At 42.4% G+C, this 21,027-nt stretch overlaps 1 protein-coding gene across 3 annotated transcripts in view; it reads left to right on the top strand.

Annotated features, from left to right (window-relative positions):
* LOC123348533 (translocating chain-associated membrane protein 1-like) overlaps positions 1-21,027 on the top strand; it is a 57,981-nt gene that overhangs the window by 385 nt on the left and 36,569 nt on the right. The window lies entirely within an intron of this gene.

Here is a 21,027-nt window from a genome sequence, read left to right as displayed (position 1 = left end):
AGCGACCGAGCCTCATCCCTACCCTCTCTCACTACTGGTCACGCCCCTGCTTCTCCAGCGCCTCACATTGTGACACACCCCGGCTCTTAGCTCCCCCCTAGTGGGGCAGGCTGCCGCACTGTCATTGCTGTCGCCCCCCCGCGGACCCTCCATGCTCTCTCGTTCCCTTCTGCTCCATCTGCCAGACCCCATACCATACGCCCCAATTGCATCTGACTCTCCTCCCCTAGTCCTCGCCCTGCCCTCCTGGATCCCATTGCCACACACCTCCTTTCGCATCTGCTTCACCCGTATTCCTTCCCAACAAGCCCCTCATTCCCATCTCTCCTCCTGGAGCCAAATCTGCCCTTTCTCTTAGGCTTGGTTTGTCCTTTTTCTTTAAAACTTTCCAGTGGTGGAAACATGAGTAAGAGTGCTATTGTAGATAGAGCTCCATGTGAACACTGTTGTTTTAACCACCATATTGTCTTGACCTGTTCTGAGCAGGGTTGGATGACATTGCAGTTAAAATGCTACTGGCAGTCCACCTCTATTTTTGCTGCTTCTGTTGCTCTCACTGACTCGGGTCTACCAATGATGAGGAATCTGAGGAAAAATGCTAGTGTAGACACAGCCTTAGACTTGTCTCAAAATCCCTCCTCTCTTATGTATTTTAAAGTTCTGTTAATAAAGTTAGATTTCCTAATTAAATGAAGATGTCACCCTTTCATCAACCTCTTTTTGGTGCCTTGGTTGAATCTTCTAGGCTTTGTTCTCTGGAATAAAATTGTTGTGACATGATGCTGTATGTGTACATTTGTGTCAGTCTGGAAGATGATTAGTTTGATTTTACTGCCTCTCTCAAGAATGGGACTACCCAATGAACCAAATAAGGCAGATTGTTTGCCTTTTGTTTGGGGTTTTATGGAGCTAGGTGAGAAGGGGAGTTGGTACGACCGTGGAGGGAGACATGGTTTTCCAAGCTGTGACAACTGATGTCGGGGAGAGGTGGTAAGTATCTTAACTGAAACAATCTCAACATTACTCATCACTTGAGCAAGATTTAAAATAAAACTACTTAAAGATGAGAAAACGCTTTGAAATATTTGGTTGAAAGGTACTTTATACTGCTAAGTAATATTATCTTCAGGGGTTCGTTCTTCTTTACTGCTATGCTAGTCCTGTAGACTTCAGGGCATTATTATGATGGAAGAGGGTGGAGAATGGAGTCCTGATAATCAAATAATGTCCCTCTAAATGAATGACAGGTGCTGAGTTGGGTGATACTGTAGTCTGCTGCATCAGAAGTGGTACAAATTGAAGGGGATATATGATGCAGAACTTGAATGCTGGGATAGAAAGTGCAGTTGTGGAGAATCAGTACTTACAGCAGGAGACTGGAGGTGGGGAAAGAGAAGGACCGTTCAGATGACAAACTTGGATTCTCCTATGAGGACTAATGGTTTTTTATTTTTTAATGTGAATCCCAGTAATATATGAGAAAGTGAATGCATTGGTCAAAAGTTAGAATTCTAGAGCACATAAATTAAAGCTCTGGGATCAAAGTGTGGGAGAGAGGGGAGTTTTTTGTTTGGGTTTTTTAGTCTTAAGTACCAGTTTTAAAGAGACTTTTTTTTATCAGCCAAAAAATAAACTTTGTGAAATTGTGTTTGTAAGTCCTTACTTGTTCAAATGCAATAAAGTCTTGTGTAAAAACAAAAGTTTACAGACCTTGTAGCATTGACACAGTTATACTGATATAGCTTATTCCTGTACAGGAAGGAGAATAAGCAGTATAAGCACTTCTACACCAGTATAATTGCATCAGTAGTGAGGTTAAACCAGTTTTAACTATATCAATAAAATATCACACCCCTAACTGACCTAGCTATACCAATACAAAACCTCTAAGTGTAGATCAGCCCTAAGTGTAGTTTGTGCTGGGAATAATCAGCTGCATTCAGTGAACAATATTTTCTGATATGTCCTCCTGTCTGATGCAGAATAGTGGTATTGCAGTCAGTTCAAATTATACAAAATAGGCAAAGATACAATGATCCTATGTAGCAAGATAACTTTTACGTAGCAATGCAACTTTTGGGAAAGTTGATTGAGAAACCTATAACTACTTGGTTCCTGATGACCATGAGCAAACATTATAATAGGATCCACTCTGGCCTTCATTTGGAGTGGGCTGTGCTTGTCAATGTCATGAAAGATCTGAAGGTTTCAGATCAGGGTCACTTGATTGTTCTGATGGTGCTTATACCTCAATGGTTGTTGAATAGATTTTTCAAACGATGATCTCATCATCCTGGAAAGTGAGAACCTGACCCTGATGAGTAAGGCAATATATGCTAACAATTTACTAATTGAATTTAAAAAGTAAAGCTTACGTTTCTAGCCCTTATAATTCAGAAGATAGCATTCTGATTGTAAAACAGTAGTGTCATCTTCCTGACTTTGAAGATAGGCAGCTGCAGAATTAAGTCAACAAAATTGCTTCAAATCAATTTCCTCAAATTCCTTCTCATATTTGTGCTGCTTCCCCAGGGATCTCCCTGCATAGGTGTCCTTAGAAAGGTTTTTTTTTTTTTTACAGGCAGTATTTCCTGTTATGGTCTCTGAATTTTGCATATATCTTCAAGTGCCATGAAAAATAACTACTGTCTTCAGTAACATATAGAGTAGAAATAGATTGTATGGCACTTATTTAAAGCCCATTGGTTGACTTTAAAAAAAAAACAAAAAAAACCCCTTAAATATTAATGACAGAACTGGAAGTGTGAGTTAGTCTGATCTCTCGTTGCTTGGACAACAGGTGTTCCTTATAAAACACAATCATTGTATTAAGTATCAGAGGGGTAGCCGTGTTAGTCTGGATCTGTAAAAAGCAACAAAGAGTCCTGTGGCACCTTATAGACTAACAAATGTATTGGAGCATAAGCTTTCGTGGGTGAATACCCACTTCATCAGATGCATGTCATGGAAATTTCCAGAGGCAGGTATAAATATGCAGGCCAGAATCAGTCTGGAGATAACGAGGTTAGTTCAATCAGGGAGGATGAGGCCCTCTTCTAGCAGTTGAGTTGTGAACACCAAGGGAAGAGAAACTGCTTTTGTAGTTGGCTAGCCATTCACAGTCTTTGTTTAATCCTGAGCTGATGCTGTCAAATTTGCAAATGAACTGAAGCTCAGCAGTTTCTCTTTGAAGAGTGGTCCTGAAATTTTTTTGCTGTAGGATGGCTACCTTTACATCTGCTATTGTGTGACCAGGAAGGTTGAAGTGTTCTCCTACAGGTTTTTGTATATTGCCATTCCTAATATCTAACTTGTGTCCATTTATCCTTTTACATAGGGACTGTCTAGTTTGGCCGACGTACATAGCAGAGGGGCATTGCTGGCACATGAAGACGTATATAACATTGGTGGACATGCAGGTGAATGAACAGATGATGTTGTAGCTGATCTGGTTAGCTCCCGTGGACAGAGTTGTCATTGAGGTTTGTTGCATGGATTGGTTCCTGAGTTAGAGTTGCTATGGTGCGGTGTGTGGCTGCTGTGAGAATATGCTTAAGGTTGGCGGGTTGTCTGTAGGTAAGGACTGGCCTGCCTCCCAAGGTCTGTGAAAGCGAGGGATTGTTGTTCAGGATGGGTTGTAGATCACTGATGATGCATTGGAGAGGTTTAAGCTTAGGACTGTAGGTGATGGCCAGTGGAGTTCTGTTGGTTTCTTTCTTGGGCTTGTCTTGCAGCAGGAGGCTTCTGAGTACACGTCTGGCTCTGTTGATCTGTTTCCTTATATCCTCGTGTGGGTATTGTAGTTTTGAGAATGCTTGGTGAAGATCTTGTAGGTGTTGGTCTCTGTCTGAGGGGTTGGAGCAAATGCGGTTGTACCTCAGTGCTTGGCTGTAGAAGATGGATGGTGTGGTGTGTCCGGGATGGAAGCTAGAGGCATGAAGGTAGGCATGGCGGTCGGTGGGTTTTCGGTATAGGGTGGTGTTAACGGGACCATCACTTATTTGTACTGTGGTGTCCAGCAAGTGGACCTCCCATGTAGATTGGTCCAGGCTGAGATTGATGGTAGGGTGGAAGCTGTTGAAATCGTGGTGGAATTTTTCCAGAGTCTCCTTCCCATGGGTCCAGATGATGAAGATGTCATCAATGTAGCGTAGGTAGAGAAGGGGCGTGAGTGAACAAGAGCTGAGGAAGCGTTGTTCCAGGTCAGCCATAAAAATGTTGGCATATTGTGGGGCCATGCGGGTGCCCATAGCGGTACCACTGGTCCTTTAACTCAGGAACCAATCCATGCAACAAATCTCGATTCCAACTCTGTCCATATATTTACACCAGCAACACCATCACAGGACCTAACCAGATCAGCTACAATATCACTGGTTCATTCACCTGCATGTCCACCAATGTTATGTACGTCGTCATGTGCCAGCAATGCCCCTCTGCTATGTACATTGGCCAAACTGGACAGTCCCTACGTAAAAGGATAAATGGACACAAGTCAGATATTAGGAATGGCAATATACAAAAACCTGTAGGAGAACACTTCAACCTTCCTGGCCACACAATAGCAGCCAGGTAGCCATCCTACAGCAAAAAACCTTCAGTATTTATACCTGCCTCTGGAAATTTCCAATCATTGTATTGTGGTTGCTGCAAAAGTAAAATGTGTACTAGCATTTGCATTCTCAAGGAAACTCTTATCAAAATGCATGCTTCTTATGTAATAGTAGATTAGGCTGCTTAAATGTTTATTGCAGGATAACTGTGAAAGGCCCATTTGTTTCTTGTCTCATTACATTTTTTATTTACCTTTAATTGATTCAAATAACTGTTGAAGATGTGAAATCCATCCTGCTAATTAGAAGGAAATATGAGTTTTAGAAAACTGTTAGTTTGACCTGCTTGAGAATTTATTGGCAGAGTCCTGACTGTTGTTTATAGTAACTCAGGTTTTGGATATCTGTGCTACCTCTTTCCTATCTTCTGAAGGAATGGAGGGCCATTTTGTAAAGTTAATATTATATTAATGCTGCAAAGAGAAGTATTGTCATCTGCATGGTCTGTCAAAGCTAAGGCATTAAGACTGTCATTGTAGAACTTGGATGCCTTCAAACTAAAGGGTTTGCAACATACTGAGTGTACCAAATTTTCTTCTGTCAGACATAAAACTCATGTTCACATCCAGCACTTTTACAGGAAAATTAAGAGCATATTTCTCTATTACATCCCATGTAAAACCTATGTTAAAAATATTAAGGATGCAAAGTCAAGCACTCAAGTTGGAAAATGCCAGAATTAAGGTTGCTCATACAATGTACATACATATTATGATACAATCTTAAATTACATGACCATGTACTATTTTTTTTAAATAGGACAGTTTCCTCATTCATTGCACAGTGTGGACAGTGCTTGCTGAGTGGTTACCTATTCAGTATTTCTCTTTGTTCTCATTATTTGGTGTATGTCTTCCATGCCATATTTACTGCACAGCAGCCAAACCCTGCACTCAATACAGAATTATTGATTTCCTCGTGGGTTTTTCTGTGGTACTGATCATGAAGCACTCAGCACCATAAACTTATCTTCATAACGTATCCTTTGAAGTGTGGATGGGGAACTGAGGCACAAGGAGACGAAGGTCAAAAGTGTCAATTTTGGGTGTCCAACCCAAAGTTCTTATAGCATGCTGAGCAAGCCATTTAATTAGTGGGCCTCTGAAAAGTTTTTGTTCGTGTGTTCCTTATTTTATTAGTGCCCAACCTGAGACACCTAGGGCCTGGTATTTTTCAGAGTCCTTAGCATTTTTATAGCACTTGATATGTTCAGTGTACATTTACCTTTGACTTCAGTTGCAATTGTGAGTGCCCTTTGGTAAATCTAACCCCAGGTTTCTCAAGTTGGGCACTAATAAAATAAGGAACACACGAACAAAAACTTTTCAGAGGCCCACTAATTAAATGGCTTGCTCAGCATACTATAAGAACTTTGTGGTAGAGACAGGGATAAAATCTAATTATTCGCAGTGTCATTCAGTTGTCATAACCATGAGGCCATCCTTTGTCTTCCTGCAGTCCCCTGTCTCACAGTGCATCTTTCATTTTGTGCAGCAAATGAGGCAGGGGTCCCATAGACAAGTCTTATTTACTACATAAGCTGGAGTCATTCCCTGAGTACTGCCCATCTTGTGTACTGAGTGAGGCAGGGATCCTGTGGAGAAAAAATAGTATATGATACTGTAATTAAAGATTATCATAATGCATTGCAGAAGCAGTCTTAATTCTGGCATTTCATAACATCTGAGTGCTTGACTTTGCAACCCTAATTTTCTTTTAATATGGTGGTTTTGAATGTAATGTTTTGGGTGGTGTGTTGTTTTGGGTTTTTTTTGTTTTGTTTTGTTTTTAAACTTAGGACATAATGCATCATGTGCAACTATATGGCCTCTGCCCCTCCACATGAGTCATCAGCAAAATAGAAACCTTTAGATCCACAGCACACATCTCTGACACTTGAGCTAATAGCATAACTGGTGGCAGTAAAAGGCTGTTTATCCTCTGTGAACCTGCCCCTGCAGGGGAATGAAATGCACACTTTGCCAGTGAGTTTCACAATTATTTGCTAGACAGCACAGGAATGTTGAGACTCAAGGATCGTGGGTCTATTCCAGGCTCTGGAAAACACTGTTCTCTAGTGGCTATAGAAGAGTAGTGGAGAACTTCTGGCCCACGGGCCAGATCCAACCCCCTGCTTAATTTCATCTGGCCTGCGGCAAGTCTGCACGCCGTGGGCCGAAAGCCCTGAGCCTTGGCACACCCCCCCCATGGGCCTGGAGACGTGAGCACTGGCTCGCCTCACTGCGGAGGGAAGCCAGGGTGCCAGGCCAGTTGGTCAGGTGCCCTTGCGGCCCCTAGGCGAAGGGGTGATCAAGAAAGCTCCGAGTCCGCATGCACCTACATATGCCCACAGGCGCGGCCCCCACAGCTCCCATTGGCCGGGAACCGTGGCCAATGGGAGCTGCGGGGGCAGTGCCTCCGGGCATGGGCAGCACACACTGTGCAGAGCTGCCTGGCCACATTGTGGCAGCTTCCGGGAGTGGCACAGGGCCAGGGCAGGGGGGAGTCTGCCTTAACCCTACTGCGCCGCTGACTGGGAGCCACCTGAGATAAGCGGCGGTTGGCCAGAGCCAGCACCCCTTACCGCCTCCTTCACCCCAACCCGCTCCCAGACCCCGCACTCCCACCCTGAACCTCCTGCCCCAGCCATGAGCCCCCTCGTGCACCTCAACTCCCTCCCAGAGCCCCCCACCCCAACCCCATGCCCCAACCATGAGCCCACTACAAACCCCTGGGCCTCAGCCCAGAGCCCCCTCCTGCACCCTGTACCCCTCATTTCTGGCCCCACCGTGGAGCCTAGGGGAAGCTCTGTGCCGCCTTGTGGGGTTGTGTGTGGCCCGTGACTGAATTTTTTTTTTTCCTGTGGGTCAGTGACCCCGCTAGAAAAAAGGTTCCTCACCTCTGCTATAGACCCTTCTTTCCCTCTCCATCCTCTGTACCCCTTCTGCCTCTGCCCCAGTACATACCCCTGAAGCTTGACTATGCCTCTGTCAGCAGTCCCTGGCAATCAGGAGAAGCAACTGCAGAGGAAGTCTTGCATAGCCTCTGGAGTCTTGTGCTGGAGCATGCCCAGTACAGTCAGAATCTTTGGAGAATTTATCCGTCAAACTAAGAACCCTATATTGAACATGTGAGAACTGACTTTTCTGTGGCTTTTAACTTGGCCATATTTGGGTGGATTTTGATGAGGATAACAAAAGGCAATCCTTGACACTAATGTGATGTCTTGTCCAATTGCCAAATGTTAAGCCTCTGCTTCAAAGCATGGAGGTGCTAGAGCTTCTCAACAAAACAGTCATAAGAATTATAAAACATGGATACAACATATTTTTCTCTTACCTCATCCTGAAAAACTCTTGAATATTTTTGCATAAATAATTTTTGTTGTTGTTGTTTAAAAAAGTTAATGTGGAGCAGAGGACTGATATGGGAAATGCCTGGATGAAAGCTTAAATTCAAAATAAGGTCTTGTAATGGAAGTATTAGGTAACCTTAACTCTAGGTGTTAATTCCAGCTGCACATACACGCTTTATTGTCTAAATCCTGTTCTAAATATACCATTAAGGAGAGGAGTTCTTGCCATAGACTTGAAAAGCTTTTCATGCAATGTCAAAGGATAGTTCTCTTAAACATCAGAACAGTACTCTATCAAGTTCTTCTTTAGCTAAGATTTCCTACTGCAACTGTATTATCTTTCCTTTTCTGCTGGATTGGAATGATCATGAGAACTTCAACAAATACTTTGTTTTGGTTTGTCCACATTTTCCACTTCTCACATAGGTTACGGTCCTTTCCACTAAAACAGGGTATAGTTCTAGGATTCTAGATGGATTACTAGTGTAGAATTCCTACTTGGAAATGATAGAATTATCAATAATAATGTAGAAAAAACAAAGCACTCAAATATTTTTATGTATTTTTGGGGGAAAAACAGATGATATAGTCTCATCATATGGTGATGATATACTCTTTCCATTCCATGAGTAACTCTGACGGATGTTAAACAAAAGCTGCTAAAGTTAGACTTTTTTTTTAAATCAGGATGTCCAGATAACTTGGATCCAAGAGTTTTAAAAGAGCTGGCTGAGGAGCTCACTGGACTGTTAAGGTTCATTTTTTTTCAATAAATCTTAGAGCATTGGGAAAGTTTCAGAAGATTGGAAGACCGCTAATGTGCCAGTTCTTAAAAAGGGTAAATGGGATGACCCATGTAATTATGGACCTGTCAGCCTGACATTATCCAGGGCAAGATAATGGAGCAGCCCATATAAGAAACGATTAATAAAGAATTAAAGGAGGGTAATTAATGCAAATCAGCAAGAGTTTAAGGCAAATAGATCCTGTCAGACTAACTTGATAGCTTTTTTTATGAGATTATAAGTTTGGTTGATTAAAGATAACAGTGTTTGATGTAATATAATTTGACTTCTGTAAGGTGCTTGATTTGGTACTGCGTGACATTTTGATATAAAAAAAACCAAAACAATATAAAATTAACATCGCACTTAAAAATTGGCTAACTGATGGGTCTCCAAATATAATTGTAAATGGGAAATCATTATCAAGTGGTTTTGTTTCTAGTAGCATCCCACGTGGATTGGTTCTTGGCCCTATGATATTTGTCAATGATCTGGAAGAAAATATAAAATTATTACTGATAAAATTTGCAGATGACCCCAAAATTGTGGGGAGTTGTAAATAATGAAGAGAGGAGCGATAATGATTCAGAGCGATCTGGATTGCTTGGTAAACTGGGAACAAACAACTAATATGCATTTTAATATGGCTAAAAGTAAAGGTATACATCTAGGAATAAAGAACGTAGGCCATACTTCCATCATGGGGAACTCTATCCTGGGAAGCAGTGACTCTAAAAAAGTCATAGTGGTAGTCGATAATCAGCTGCACATAAGTGCCTGGTGAAATGCTGTGGCCAAAAGATCTAGTGCCATCCTGGAATGCATAAACAGGGAATTTTCGTGTAGAAGTAGAGAGGCTATTTTACCTCTATATTTGGCACAGAGGATGTTACTGCTGCTGGAATACTGTGTCCAGTTCTGTTGTCAACAATTCAAGAAGGTTGTTGATAAATTGGAGAAGGCTCCGAGAAGGGCCACAAGAATGATTAAAGGATTAGAAAACATGCCTTATAGTGATAGATTGAGCTCCTTGAGTCTATTTCAAAGAGAAGGTTAAGGGGTGACTTGATTACAGTCTGTAAGTCTAACACACATTTGATAATGGGCTCTTCAGTCTAGCAGGGAAAGGTATTACATGACCCAATGGCTGGAAGTTGAAGCTAGACAAATCCAGACTGGAAATAAGGCATACGCTTTTCACGGTGAGAACAATTAACCAATGGAACAGTTTACCAAGGGTTGTGGTGGATTCTCTCACTGTCAAGTTTAAAATCAAGACTGGATGTTTTTCTGAAAGATATGCTCTAGGAATTATTTTGGGGAAGTTCAAAGGCCTTTGTTACACAGAAGGGAAGACCTAGATGATCACAGTGGTCCCTTCTGGCCTTGGAATCTATCTGGATCCAGTCAGTGCTGCATCTTTATTGATGAAAGAAGTTGGTGTTGAGAATTTTGAAATATTATCATACTCAATAGCTTATAACCAAATGTAGCAAAGAAACTCAAAAAGAGTTCCTGATTAATCTGTATTTTTGAAAGTAGCTGCTAATGACTTATTTTCCTTTTAAGATAGAAATACCTTTATAGAAAGTTGATCATTATTTATCAAGTGAAAAAGCATCCTAATATTCAGAAGTATTTTATGTATATTTAGGAATTGTTATTAAGGGTTTGTCTACATGGGACATTTAGAGAAATTAGTGTGAAATTAAAGTGCAATATCTACTCTACATGTGGCCATTTTTATTCTGCATTAAGAGTGCCTTGGATTATCCTAAACCACAAAAAGATCAGGACAAAAACTGACTAAGTTTTTCTCAACAGAAGCTGCCTTTTTTGCTACAGGTTTGCATGTATCCACACCCAAATTTGATGTAAATTGACAAAACCCAGCCTTTCTGTTGACCAAATAAAACCACTTCTGCAAATGACAAGTCCTCAGCAGACCTAGTTCTACTGACAGAATGCCAGTGTGGATACTGCATTGCCTGTGTCAGTTAGCAGTTCTCCAGCAATAGTCCCACAGTGCCCTCTGTCTGCGACAGGGACCACACCAGTAACAATTTTGAACTCGCTGCCCTTGAGTCCCAATGACCAGAAACCTGACCGCTTTAAAATTCCCAGTGTGTTTTGGAAATACCTTTTTTCCTGGTCTCTTACGTTTGCAAGCACACCCAGTAGCTCACCTTTTTTGAACAGAGAGCATGGCTTAGTGCAAAGATAGAGCATCACTTAAATCTCATTCTCCTGCCTGGTTCAGGAAAAGAAGGTCCTGAATCTTCTTTACATGCAGGGAGATGGGACCATACAAGTCCAGCTACAGGGCAACCAGAGGAATAAGGATTTGCATGCAGACATTGAAGAGGGGAAGCAAGCCCTGGGCTACACAGGGAAAGAAGCAATGCCGGGTGAAGGACCTTCACCAGGTGTACTACAAGGCAAGGGAGAGCCACAAAAAATTGTGTCCACCCATAGATCTGCCACTTCTAAAATGAGTTCCATTGTCTAGGTGGCATAGACCTCTCCACAGATCTGCCAGTTCTACATTGAGCTGTATTCCACATGTGGCAGAGACACCACCATCACCCCAAAAGTGACAGTGGACACACACTTCAAGATCCAGAGGAGGAAACCCCTGCAGGGCACATCAAGAGGGGGAATAGGAAAGAGCATGCAGATCCTTCAGAGAATGACCAGCTTGGACCAGACCCTGACAATCCCAGATGATCCTGTGTAGGAAGGGAAAAAGAGCTTAGGTGTATTGTTTCTTTTTTTTTTTAAATGCATGGCTCTTCTCTTACCTCCCCCATCCCCTTTCATGGTGCCCAAAACCTCTTAGGCCCTCTTCTACCCTTTCAAAATGACAGCCATTAGCACACAGTCAGAGAGCAAAGGAATTGGCTTTTACAATAGCCAGTTGGTTTTTTTTAATTAATAACTTAGTAGCCAACATGTTTTGACACCAAGGTGACTGAAATTTTATTATTAAAACACCATATATCAAATCATTGCAAATGAACAGAAAGATACCAACACTGATACCTGAGCATAAAAAGCAATCAGTGACTGTCCAATTGGAATACCTGCTTTTTAAGCATACATTTGTACAGTACACATGTAATGTAAACATTGCAGAGGACAGTGATTTGGTTTTAAGTCTGATTTCCCCCAGTCCAACAAAACAAATCATCATGCTCTGTCGAGGAAGTGTTCATTGCTCAGGGGGCTTACTTTTATTTAGCTTGCAGAACTAGGCAGTGGCGACAGCTCTTCTTCTCTTGTGAAAAATTTGTTGAACTGTACATAGATGATGTCATTGAGATTGTTCCAGAGGACAAAAGAGAAATTTTCTAGGAGATACTCTGATCCTGACCCTAACCAGTCCTCATATGTTGCTGATGGGGAGAATAGGCATTGGACAGATCGCATTATCGAGACCGAGCAAAAGTGTCAGGATTGGAAGGACTGCATGCTTGAAGAAAAGCAGAAGGACCGAGAGGTGCACCAAGAAATATTCCAAGAAATGTTATGATTCTGTTCAAGTACCAAACACAGCTGTTGCACAGTAATCTGGAGCAAAATGCCCAAATCCTCCTCCCTATCAGCATGTGCACTCCATCTACAACTCTGTACACACAGGGCCATACACACATCCCATGCCCCCCCCCAAAAGGCTCTGACATAATTTTATCCCTTTTACTGAATGCCCGTGGAAAATAAAAACTGTGACTATCTATCTATTGACTTCTGATTACCACTTTGCTTTAATACATGTAATAAAGGTTTTATTTGAGTTTACTGTTTGTTTTTGCACTTAATCTCTTTTTAAAAATAAACAGTATTTTTATTGGTGTCTCCAAACAGAAATGACATACACCAAAACACTACTCCCCTCTCACCAGATTCACAGCAGGCATTTATAAATATCGCCACCGAAGCCAAATGTACAAAGTACGCAAAAGCAGCACACTGCTATACTATGGCCTACTGCAATACCATGGCACACTCTTTTAAGGCCTTCCTGAGCCGCCTAGCTCCTTTGTAGGCTCTTGTAACTGCCCTTATGTCTGGCTCTTCAAAATAGCCTTTCCATTTCACTCCTCCATCCTTCTGGGAATGTTTCCTCCTTTGCTTTCACAAATGTGTAATACACAAAAATATTTGCCTGGCTGAGATCCAGCTTAGTTATGAGGCATTGTCAGTATCCTTTGCACATTCAGCAATCATCCTGCTGCTGTTTGGGTGTCCAGTGTAAGGTTTAGTGAGCCAGGGAAACAAAGGATGGGCCGGGTCCACTGGAATCATTACTGGCATTTCAAGCCATCAATGTGAATATGCCAGTAAGGGAAGAATGTCCCTGCCTCATCTTTTGCAAAAATCTTGTATGTCTAAATATGCTCTTCCCTGACCAGCCAATGTCAGAAAAATGTCCCTGGTGATCCAGCTGTGATTGTATAAGCAATGAAGAGTAACCCTTTCTCTTCACGTTCTTAGTGCCAAGGTCAGAATCAGGATACACATCTCATCAATCACCCCACCTCAGTTCAGGAAACCCCTTGCTTGAAATCCCTCTATTTCTTGGACAGTGTCCTGAGTCTCAGTCCTGTGCAGCAGGAGATGCTTAATATTCTTGCACCTTCATATGAAAACTGTCTCCATCATGGATTTTCCAACCTTGAACTGACTGTTTGCAGTGTGGGACTGCAAACTTCTAGATGACTGCCACCTGATATTTTTTTCACTGTCAAAGCAGCTCTTGTTCTGAGGCCTCTTGTGCTGGAATGCTGGGGTGAGCTCTGCTGGGTTAGATTCCTGCTTGTACATGAAGTCAAAGTCCATTGGCCACTTGGTGGACATAGCAGAATAGTATCACGGTGTTGACTGACTTGATAGTTTTTGTTGGCTGCTGCTTTTTTTAATTTGGGAAGGCTTGTGCACTGTATCTTTCTAAAATGATCATGGAGACACGTCGAGTCCAGGATAAGCCCTCTTTTTTATTATAAATCTAAATGAATAATTCTGAGACAAACATGTACTCTCAACCTTAACTCTGTTTTAACAATATCTCTTAATTCAGGGCAAAACCATAACAGGGATGTTGTAATGCTTATTTTTGAGAGAATTACAAGCCCACAAATTCCATGGTAAGTTTAAACTTAAAAGAAATCCAAACGTAAGGCACGGAAACACACGATTCAGGCATGTAAACTATCTTAATGTTTACCGGTAATGATGAGGAATTCATTTATGAGTACTGTAATGCATTCTAATGTTTGTGGTCTTAGATTAGATTAAACTGATTTCTAAAGACATTTTTTTCCATAGTGGTGTCACTGCAGGTAAGAATTAATATTGTTTGGTGCTCTAAGAACATATTTGCATATCTTGACATATTATACTTCTTTTACAGTTTTTGTCTAAGATTTTTTTAAACTTTTAAGCTCTTAAAAAAAAATTATAGGTGAATACTAAAAAAGAAACCTAAAGAAAATACTACAGTGTGACTCTCCTAATGATTTGAAGATACATAGTATCAGCTTTTTTTTAGGGCTATATTCACCAGTACACTGTGAGTGCTTTGCACCACTCTGGGGCAGTGCCAGACTGCCAGAGCATAAGTGCTAGTTTAAACTGGGTTTACAGCTGCTTTGTGTCACCAGAGAAACATTAAGAAACCAGAGTCGTACATTTAAGTTCTTCTCTAAGTAGCTGTCAGTGTGAATCCCACTTAAGGAGCACATGGAATCTCAGTCATGTGTGACCGGATATTTTTGGAAAGCAATGTCTATCCTGGCCGCAAAAATGCCTTTGTGTCGCCTCATGTTCTAGTACGTGGGCATAAAGGATGGGGCAATGCCAACCCTCCCTCAGTTCCCTCTTGTTGCTTGAGATCTGTGTACTCCTGGTCCAAGCATCATGAGATCAAATGAGTCAGGGTTCCACCCCAGGTCCTGCAATAATTCGCTTGGTGGCTGGACCCAAAGAATTTATGAAATAGGGTTATCTTGTGGTTGACCCCCTTCTGTGACTCTCCTCATGGGTGCATTGGGGCAGGTACGGGTGCCCACCTGGACCATCTACAGATGAAGGGCATCTAGTTCCAGGATGATTTGAAACTGCATTTGAATGTTCTGAAGCACAGGGCCATCTGACTGTCTGTCCTGCATTGCTGTCTGTCCTGAAGGGCTCTATGGTGCAGATGTTGACAGATCACATGTCCACAATACATTACATCAATAAGCAGGGAGATGCATGATCATCCCTTCTGTGCCAGGAAGCCTTCAAATCATGGCCCTGATGTCACCATAGGGTAGCCTCACTGGCCTTACATCTTCCAGGTACTATCAACAATCTGGCATGCTTCCCAAGCAGGCACGCGGCAACCAACCATGAGCACTCGCTGCAGACATCCATCATAGAGCCAATATTGTGCCAATGGGAAATTCCCTCAATAGATCTGTTCCAGAGGAGGCACAAGCCCAGGATAGTTACCAGATGCCTTTCTGTAACAACGATCTCCAACCTTCCTATACAACTTTGATTTTCCTGATCCTCCAAGATATCTAAAATCAGATGGGACAAAACCATACTGATTCTGACAGCTTCCTGTTGGCTGAGGCAATTGTGGCGATCAGATCTCTTGCACGTGTCAGTTTGGTCTCCCATCTATCTTCTGATTTGCCCGGACATGTTTTCACAGAACCACGGCCAGATATTGCACACAAATCTGCAGTTATTGAGCTGGCAGCCTGGATGAGCATGGCTGACAAAGACTCTTCTCGACAAGTGCAAGGAAACCACATACTGAGCAGAAAGCCACTAGTAGGAAAAACTACTTCAAATGGAAATGGTTCTTCATATTGATAGGCTGACATAATCTGGACCCAGTTGAGACTCTCATACCACAGATCCTCAACTATAAGCATTTAGTTCTTGCAAAATTCATCTTGCAACAATATCAGCAGGTTATGCGCCAATACAGTTGTACTTAGTCTTGCATTCAACATATTGATATTCTTCATCAAATGTTGGAGCAGACTGCTCCATGGCACTTGAATCATCTTCAGCCTGCTTCAGAAATATGCCAATATCTAAGATATATGTGAAGCAGCAACAGGGAATAGCCCACTGACTTGTCATTATGCCCTTGATACAGTGGTTGTCTGATGCCAGATTTAGAACAACTCCAATTATTATTTGACTGATGTCCTCATTTCCAGCATCCGGGGGGGATACTGCTTACCAGTCACCTACTGTGGGATCCAAACTGACACAAAAAGAAGAATGAAGTTACTTCTCTGTGGTAACTGTGTGATGAGTTTTTGTTTGTTTTGTTTTTTGAGATGATGTAGTCAATGTGGCTCCCATGACCCCCCCCTTCCCCCTGCTTTTTGAAGTTCTTTGCAACATGGGCTTTGAATTATAAGGGTACTGAAGGAGGGTCGCAGCCTTTTATGCCCTCATACAGAAGTATGGGGAGGCACAGGCTGCATGTGTGGCCTTGACAGACATTGCTATTGAAAAATATCTGATCTCACACACTAGGCACATGGACACTTTCAGTGGGATCCATACTAACTATAATGTCTCAAAAACCCACAATTTCCGTAGGGTAAGTAACCATTCTTTTCTTCCCTCACTCACTCCTGCTGTCAACATCCTTCATTACACTTCCCTGTGTGCACACACCCCAGTTTCCTGCTCCTACTCCGCCTGTTTGTGTAGATATGGTGCAGCAAGTTGTTTTGTTTGTTTGTTTTTTTAAAGAAACTTTTAAAATTAAAGTGTGGAGGTTTTTTGTTTGTTTTTCTCCTTTTTTGCCAATATTCTTTATAACCAAAAGTTTTATCCTTCAACATAGGCTGGCACATAAAATCTCCTTCAGAGAAACTTATACCTTCCATCACCATTTGTTCGTAATGGAGCTGAGGACACTGGCTGCACTTAACAGTAGTAAATATTTATATTATGAAGGTTCAAATTAGGAGGACAGCAGTCCTATTGTGCGGGGTATGCTGCAAAGAAAGAAAAAGACAATCTTTTGCCTGAAGGGCAAAGAGTGAAGACAGGTTACATTCAGAGAAGATAGAATTCTCTTATGAAGTCAGAAGGCAAAAAAGAGTAGATAAATAGTCAGTTGACATCTTTACTAAGGAAAGCCTGTGGCCTCAGTCTCTTTTGCGGACAGTATGAGATGGCAGCCATTTTGAAAGAGGTAAATTCTCTGAGGCTTTCTCAAGAACACTATTCTTCAGTTCCTGTTGAAGGAAAAACTTCTAGTTACAAACAAGGAAAAAAATGACTGCTATTCCTAAATCCTTTAAAAAACTATACATTTCACCAGATCTACCCAAAATTTCATTACTGAACAGTTGTTAGTGTAAATAGACAGTACCTGCAATTAAATCATTTTGCAGGGGCTGTGGGTGTGGAATGGTTTGGCAGATGGTGCTAAATTTCTTAAGGAATCCATTTGAAAACTTTAATTCTAACCAATTTACTTGTAAGTTCTCAGACAATTTTTTTTTCTGTACAAAAAGATCAAGGCCTGGTCTACATTAAGAAATTAGATCACTATAACTATGCCACTCAGGGATGTGAAAAATCCACACCCCTGAGCAATGCAGTTAAACTGACTTAACCTCTGGCTTAGACAGCAGTAGGTTGACGGGACCTAGCTACCGCCTCTTGGGGAGGTGGATTACCTACGCTGACCGGAGAAGTCCTCCTGTTGGCATAGGTAGTGTCTTTACTGAAGCGCTATAGTAGCGCCACTTGTGACAGGGTCAGGCCAGATGGCTACAGGCAGGGCCGACTCCAGCTTTTCTGCTGGCAAAAAAAAAAAAAAAGACGAGCGGCAGCACTTTGGCAGCAGCTCAATCGCGCCGCTTCTTTGGTGGCACTTCAGCGGTGGGTCCTCCCTCTCTTCCCCTTTGGCGGCAATTTGGGGGTGGCTCAAAGGGGAATAGAGGGGATGAGAGACCCGCTGCTGAATTGCCTCCGAAGACCCGGACATGTTGCCCCAACACCGGACGGAGTGCCGCCCCTTTGAATTGTCCACCTCAAGCACCTGCTTCCTACGCTGGTGCCTGAAGCCAGCCCTGGCTACAGGAGAGTGATAGAAGGCAGATATATTAGCCCCAGGTTAAGCAGGGCTCTTTTCCCTGGGTAAGGTAACAGGCAATTCCAGAACAATCAGTAACTTGCTGGAACAAATTAAGGCAGACAGGATAATTAGGACACCTGGAGCCAATTAAGAAGCTGCTAGAATCAATTAAGACAGGCAGGCTAATCAGGGCACCTGGTTTAAAAAGGACCTCACTTCAGTCAGTGAGAGGTGTGTGTGAGGAGCTGGGAGTAAGAGGTGCAAGAAGCTGAGAGTGAGTAGGTGTACTGCTGGGGGACTGCAAAGTACAAGCATTACCAGACATCAGGAGGAAGGTCCTGTGGTGAGGATAAAGAAGGTGTTTGGAGGAGGCTGTGGGGAAGTAGCCCAGGGAGTTGTAGCTGTCATGCCGCTGTTACAGGAGACACTATAGACAACTGCAATCCACAGGGCCCTGGGCTGGAACCTGGAGTAGAGGGCGGGCCTGGGTTCCCCCCATCCCCTCAACTCCCTATTTGATATAAGAGGAGTTGATCTGGACTGTGGGTCCCACCAGAGGGGAAGTTCTCTGGCCTGTCCCCCAACCCATTAAGTGGGCCAGCAGAGACTGCAGGGATTGTTCTCCTTTTCCCAATGCTGGCCAGTGATGAGGTTAGCCAAGTGAATGGCAGGTTAGTGCCACTAACAGAAGGAGCCAAACTGAGGACTGCCGTGAACCTCTGAGGCGAACAAATTGGCCAGAAAGTGCAGAACCCACCAAGGCAGAGGAGGAACTTTGTCACACACTGTAGTACTTCAAAGTGTAGACAGGCCTTAAGAGTTGAACCCACAAAACAACTTAGGATCCTAACTTCCATTGAAGTCAGGAGCCTAAGTTGCTTTTGCTTTGTGGATTTCACTCTTAAGTGCTATAGCTTTGAGAAGGATAAGCCATATCTCACACACTCATACCTAAAAGGCTGAATCCATGCATTAAGTGCAAAACTTAACACTCTCAACTATGGATACGGCTCTTTGTTATTGGTTTTTAATTATTTCCCAGGAATTTATTGGGTTTTATTTAAAAACTGGGGGAAAATTGGTAAAAACTGAAAATGAAGGCCAAGTGGCAGTTAAAGAAGCCTCCCCCCACCCCGCAGTGGTCAGAGGTGTCTTGACTGCTGAGACCTAGCTCCCTGCCTTCTTTATTCCCTCTGTACTGAGGAAGCAAACGAGGCCGCAGGGGGATTTGTCCAGTAGTGGGGCAGTACTCACAGAATGCAGCCTTCCATTCCCTGCAAGCCTGTGATCTTTGCTGCTGGGACAAGGCTCCCTATTCATCTCGTGCTACCACTAAGCAGAGAAAGCAAATGGGGGTTGAGGGCACACTGGAGGGCCAAAGTCCACAGAGAAACGGAAGGCTGCAGCCTGTAAATACTGACACCCTCTGGCATACAGAGACCCTTCCTGATTCTGCTAGCCATTCAGCGCAACCTATTTGCTTTCCCTGTTTAAAAAATTGTTTTTATCTTGGGTTGTGAAAAGGCCAACATTTGGGTGAAAATTGGTAAAACCCAAATGTTATTTTTTCCAAAAAACAAGGAATTTTTGGGGGGAAATTGGTAAATGCCAATAATGAAGAGCCTTAACTATGGAGTTATAACTGGTGCCTCCATAAGTTATGCTTCTACAATTGGGGTTGTGAAAGATGAGCCACATCAGCACCATCACACTGCTCCCAGCCCAGTGCCCAGACTTCTCTCCCACCCAACAGTCAGTATGCCAACCCCAGAGAACCACATGCAAATGTCAGAACTTCTGACATCTTCAGTATTCCCTCTGGCTGTAAAGGAGTTGCCTCCTGGTGTTGCTGAGGGTGGAAGGGAGGTACCACCCTCTGGGAATTACAGTGTGACTGCCTATGTGGTGATCTGGAACAGATGGTGTTTTGGTCATGGCCCAAGCCTGGCTCACTTAGGATAGGGTGATCAGACAGCAAATATGAAAAATTGGGACGGGGATAGGAGGTAATAGGAGCCTATATAAGAAAAAGACCCCAAAATCGGGACTGTCCCTATAAAATCGGGACATCTGCTAAGGGGCATGGGAGGGCTCTACTAGCCTCTTCCCTTTTCGTTTGGTATTGTTGGCACTTGCAGCTACATGGCATTATATTCTTTCTTGTCTTGGGAGCAGACACTTGGCTGCCATTCCCACAACAGGGAGACAAGTCAAGCTGTCATTTCACAAGCAAAAAAGACAGAACTCCTTTTTCCCATTGAGAACTGTTTTTAAAAGAGAATTCCTTGACGTTATAGGCCTTCTGGCATAGGAGGTTCACATGTATGTACCCCAAACAGTATAACTTAATTATTCATACAAGGGATTGATGTGCAGTTTGTGACCCATTAGTTAAATTTGGATGTTTACTTTTTAAAAAATTTGTTTCAGCTTCCTCAATGCTAGTTGAGTTTGTGTATATTTTACATAATTACATATTTCTGTGCATCCTTATAGCCATGTTACTAGAAATTAGAGATTTCATAATACCTGGGGAAAAGCTTTTTCTGGTATGACTCATATTTCCTTATAAATCTTTCCAATGCTGGTCAGTTTAAAAGAGAGTGTACAGTGGATTACACTTTGTGCATGTTACAACAGTATGTGAGCTTCTCTCTCATTAAAATTTATAAGTGATTCCTGGGTACCCATCTCTGGCTTTATGTCCTGGAAATTTGAATGCATACATTCAGATAGATCTATTTGCTATGGGAGGCCTAGGTACTTGGATGCTGCAGTGATGGGCATGGTATAAAAATCTAGTTTTAAAAGTCTGCTCGACTTACTCATTTGACTAACGTTAAATGGGATTTAAAGAATCTTTTTTACTTTTGGCGAAAATGAAAGTCATTTTAATTTCTGTACCTTCTGTTCTGTGCTGAAAACAACATTTAAAATATTTTGTAAAGTGGTGTGACAAGGATGACATTGAGCCTTAAGCTAAAATAGACTCATAGACTTTAATGCCAGAAGGCACTATCATGATGATCTAGTCTGACCACCTGCACAGAAGTAAAGTCATAGCTCCATACAGCATAGACACACATGTTAAATGATTTATTTGAAAAGTGGATGTGGGTGTGTGAAATCATAAATGGTGGATGGTATCAACTATCAGCGTGTAGTATA

This window comes from Mauremys mutica, chromosome 13 (genome assembly GCF_020497125.1).
Source record: "Mauremys mutica isolate MM-2020 ecotype Southern chromosome 13, ASM2049712v1, whole genome shotgun sequence".
NCBI lineage: Eukaryota > Metazoa > Chordata > Testudines > Geoemydidae > Mauremys > Mauremys mutica.
This window is presented reverse-complemented; position numbering and strand designations above follow the sequence as displayed.